Source organism: Centruroides vittatus, unplaced genomic scaffold (assembly GCF_030686945.1).
Source record: "Centruroides vittatus isolate TY-2023 unplaced genomic scaffold, ASM3068694v2 scaffold_932, whole genome shotgun sequence".
Lineage (NCBI taxonomy): Eukaryota > Metazoa > Arthropoda > Arachnida > Scorpiones > Buthidae > Centruroides > Centruroides vittatus.
Window position 1 is genome coordinate 1366999 of NW_027122721.1, and position 5193 is coordinate 1372191.

General features: G+C 30.3%; 1 long non-coding RNA gene across 1 annotated transcript; it reads left to right on the top strand.

The window, feature by feature from the left end:
* Nucleotides 1-3484: 3484 nt before the first annotated feature.
* On the top strand, nucleotides 3485-4281 carry LOC136990427 (uncharacterized). The gene is made up of 2 exons (XR_010883061.1): nucleotides 3485-3662; nucleotides 4002-4281. It is a non-coding gene; the product is annotated as an uncharacterized lncRNA (long non-coding RNA).
* The last annotated feature ends 912 nt before the right edge of the window (nucleotides 4282-5193 follow it).

A 5193-nucleotide genomic window follows, 5' to 3' on the forward strand; every position in this document is an offset into this window, starting at 1 on the left:
CAACCCTTTCCTCGGATCCCCCTTGTCACGTATCAAGTGCCTCTGACTGGTAGTTTGCTTGGCCTGTAGGCGGCGTTTGCTGTCCCAGTTGTCATGACAACGACGCCTGACTGGGCATTTTTTTTTTGGTACTCTTCTCCCCCCCCCGTTTTTTTGGGTCGCAACTTTTTGGACGAATTTATTCAATAGTTTTGTAAGGACAAATTTACTTCGAAATTAACCAATTGTATATATATATATTTAATTTATTTATTTTCCGATTGGAATTTTATTTTAAGAAGTTTTTACTAAGAATTTTCGTGTCGGAATTCCGTCGCTGTTTTTAGTAACTTCAAGGACGATCATTGAAGATGGGTCATTTACCTCTTCTTTTCTCTTTTTGCTTGTTTATATACCTGATGAAAATAATAGGAAAGAGAAAAAAAAGGACAATAACAATAATAAAAATCGAATTAATCGATTATTATTATTATTATTTTTAATGTTTTAAAATCGATACCTGTCGTATATTAAATTAATAATAATTTCTTTCTTTTTTTTTAAATAAATTAAAATTTTTAATTAGAAAATTGGAATTTCTGTGATACAATTCTCTCTAATAATATTGATGAACATTGCTTGCGCTCAATTAAGCAATTTTTCCAAACTTTACCTTCGATATTAAGGAAATTTAACTAATTTTAATTCGATTTTTTCTGTAACTATGATTTAAAAATATGATACAAATGTATAAAATTTAATCTTTTTTTTTAATTTAATATAAAGTATAAAATAATAATAAATTTATACGTGTTTAAAATCAAATCTAATATTAAATTATAAAAAATTGAATTAAAAAAATAAATAAATAAAATATTAAAAATGTAAAACAAAAAAGTTTAATATTTTAAAAATATAAATTTAAAATAAAAATTTATATTTATATAATAAATAATAATAATAATAATAATTCAAATAATTTATATAATAAAAAGTATATGGCTCTTTTGGGCCTTAAGAGGCGGTGGAGCGTTACACAATGGGCAAAAAGGGGTCCTCCATCAACAAGGGGCCTCATAAGAAGAAAATATTCTCCCCCCGAAGAAAAATGTGTAAAGACAACACCATACCTGGGGCCTCTTAATTCGAATTCATCCGGGCCCCACGAAGTTATAACGCTCCAATGTTAAGAGGGCCCATTTAATCGAACCCATTATGGATTTGTATAGGACCACAGTGATAGACCACCCCTCGAAAAATCTTGGGTTCGATCGCCCGGATCCATAAAATTTATATTTAAAATATAAACTTAATCATGTGTAAAGTAAAAATGAGTATTTAAAACCTCGTATAACGGCTACTGAAAAGTGTCCGTCGTTAGGAGGTTCAACTGTATACAGTATCTAATTCGTATAATAATAAAATATATAAATTTAAAATAAATATAACCGTAATAAATTTAAAGGAAACAGTTGATTATTAGCAAATTTGAAGCGTTATTATTATTTTTTCTTTATTTTTTAAAGGGAGGAGAAGGGAAGAAAGTATATAAAAAAGAATGTCCTTATAAAAACAAACTATTCGAACGTAGTTCTGATTCAATTATATCTTTTCTCGTATCTTTTCTCTAGAGGAATTGCATTGCGGTAGAAGATAATTATTTTTCTTAAGATGCACAACGTATAATTTTCTGTGGCATATCTGATGCAATAAAGCTAAGGTCACTAAATAGCTTGATTACAATAAAAGAAGTCAACTTACTACGAATTAAACTATATTCGTGGCTCCTTTATACACTTATAATCGAAACTATACCTTATTTTTTTCTTTATTTTTCCCCTTAAATTTAATTTTATCCCTTATAAGAAGTGATAAGTTAATCATTCTGTGGGTAAAGACGTGCGAAAACGATACGCTGTTTAACTGTCGCGAGCGATAAATCTCGGGGGGTGGTGGAAAAAAACCCTATAATTTTGATTAAAATTATAATTTTTAGATATAAATATCTAAAAATACGTTTAATTTAAATATTGTAAATTAATAACTCGAGATTTTTCGAATTAAAAAGTGAAAAATCTCTTCCTTTAAAGGCGTATTAAGTGGATATTCGTCAATTTTTCTCCATAGTTTTTAAATTATTTACTTAATTTATTAGAGTTTTAGAAGAAAAAACAAAACAGGAATTTTATAAATATTATTGTAACATCTTAATTAAAATTGTTTACTGTTATATATATATATATATATAAAATTTTTTATATGGTTTGCGTCATATAAAATCTTATCTTTACACAAATATATGTTCTATAGTAACAGATAGGATAACTCTTAATAAAAGAGATGATATCTGATAAACATAATTAAAGTTGTAGAGAAGTTTTGGATACAAAAGTGATTGATTTTCACCAAAGAGAATAACACTTGTTATACCAGATGATTACTTAAGGATTAAAGAGATTAATATCGGGTCTTTGGTTGATGGCATATTTTGGTAATGAAAGGAAAACATTGTTAGATGGGAAACAATACATTTGTGTATACACAATGTGATTACTTAAACTACAAAAACTACTTTCTATCGATCAAAAATGGTGGCAAACTTTTCATTTCTACCGTCGGTATCGGTGAAATTAAGTAATAAAGTTCTATAAAAGAATTTTAGTAACTATCAGAAAAAATCAGGGAAAAAACGGGAGAAAAAAAAACACCAAATAAAAGAATTTCTAAAAAGGACAAGCGAGATAGAAAGATTTTTCAGTTAATGATAACGGAATCATCTGATGAGATCCAAACTCAAACTAAACAGATGGTTTCTTCAATCCAGGCAAACAATTTCTGCTTTTAATATAATAAAATTTGAAATAAAAAAATAAAATAAAAAGAATTTAAATGTATATATGATTAATTACATTGATATTAGAAACGGTTAGAAAATTAAAAATATTTCCGTATCGATCACGATAATTGCCACTTGTTGAATTTAACTTCATTATTAAACATTGTAGACATAAATTAATCAAGTAGATCGAGCGCTGAAGAAGTGAGAAACAATTCATTTAATTGAGATTTGTCTTTAATTTAGATTTTAAAAAAGAAGAAGAAAAATACCTTTAAATCAAATACTAGAAAGAGGATTTTTATTTATTTTATTTTTTAATCAAGATTTATACAGTTTTTCCCCCCTTGCAGGAAAGTATTTTATTTGTAGGCAAAGTAGGCGAAATTAATTAAAGTATTTACAAGCGGAAGAATTTCTATTAAGTTTATTAATTTACAGAAAATTAGTTAATAAGTAAATTAATTTAATTAAAGACGATTAAGACAATTTACCGGGAGAAAATCGAATGATTGAAATTTGAAATATTTAAGAGGAAACGAAGTCAAATCTCATACAATTTCTGAAAGATGGTAAGTGACCAGCAGATAACATAAATGTTGCATCGAAAGCAATTACTAACCCAACAGAAATGTGCGAAAGGGAGATAGATAGAATAAAAAGGAAAAAAATTCTATCCTATAATGAGAACCACATGTGGGTAGGGCGGGTCTCTTAACGTTCCGAATGGTGTGGAAGTTTTGTCCCTCAAATTGAGGTCACGGCAATGATCAATAATTTGAGTTTCGCGTGTTTCTTACATCTAGAAAGATGGTCAGTGTCTTTAGACATGTTTATTTACAACAAGGTTTGTGGCTACTCTCTCTCTCTCTCTCTCTTCCGAGTTATAAATATATGCTTATATATATATATATATATATATATATTGTATATAGAAAAGAAAAAAAAAACTATCTCGAATATGCTTAACCTTTGTACAGAAACCGATAGGGATTAATCTATTTTTAATTTTAGTAAAAATTCTTAAATTGTTTTTTTGCGGATAATAGATTAAATGTGATTTTAATTTGGGGAGTTGCTGGGCATTGGCAAATTTTGAAAATTGAAGAGAGCTAAATTTTACACAGGTCCCGCGGTCTCCGAGGCTTTTATACTGATTTCTTTAATGGGTAGTTCTATTTTACAGATGGTATTCTACTTGTACACCAATCTTCCAGGTCCTGAAAAATCTCACTGTCACCCTTGCACTAGTTCGGCATGATTGGATCCCCTATAGTCCCAGCTGTCCTGTACGTCCAAGGATATCCCCTGGCGTTACAGTTCACTAAACCACTGGACATCTCCCGCTTCGCTATCAATGGTCTGTGACACAAAATGTTTTTCCTCCACTTTCCCTCTCCTATCTCACTTTGTAGTTTTTCATTTCAGTTTGTAACTTCCAACAGAATAAACTTTCTAAGAAAACATCTCAATACTTTCAAACAAAACTTTTTAACAACTTAAAAGAGAAAATTTACAGTATAAAATGGTTTTTAAAAGATTATCTTAAAGGCTTTATCGATTAAAAAAATAATAATAATAATAACGATGTACGAATTTCACGTATAACGAAATTATTACTGCGTGGAATATTTTGGAAGCCATTTTGGATGACGTCAGTAGTGTGTCACGACCGTTTTTTTTGTTGCTAACAGACATAAAGCCTCTCTTTTGCAATGTGACACTCACCAACCACCACATGTGTCCCAGAGTCGCGGGTCACTCACCTCATAAGCGGTCCAATCGAAAGAATATAGAAAAAGCTTTACATTCGCTTTCTTTAACCGTGACCAGCGGCTCTCACTACACATTGCTGTTCCTCTCGTCACGAAAGCTAACAATTATCTCCCTATTGTTAGTCGATTTACGAAAAAAAAATACGTCCAAATTCCAAAGGTGTTGTTAACTAAACTTAAAGGTTTAATTGCCTAAACAATAGTTTAGTCACCTCGATGGATCTTATATATTTTCTTAAAAACAGAGATTTCTCGCGGGTCCATCGAATATGACGTCACGTCGGCATCTTTTACGAGTTTCGAAAGCATAAGAGGGTTTTAAGAAGAGTGTCAATTTGATCGAAATCAAATTTCCTGTCCTTAAATAATTTCGGTGCAGAAGTTATTTTCGAACGTTATCCAATGATATTGTCCAGAGAGTTGGTGTAAGCAACACCTCGCATCTCTGATTTCAAGGCAAGGTCACTGTGTTAACCCTATCTGTATAAAGCTCCCTTATCTTTTCCTGTGTCGCTGTTGAGACACAGCTGCTTCACATGCCAGCACATGTGTCTGTCGTTACTGTTGATCATGGCCTGTCTCTTTGGTTTCTGTGCAAATAAA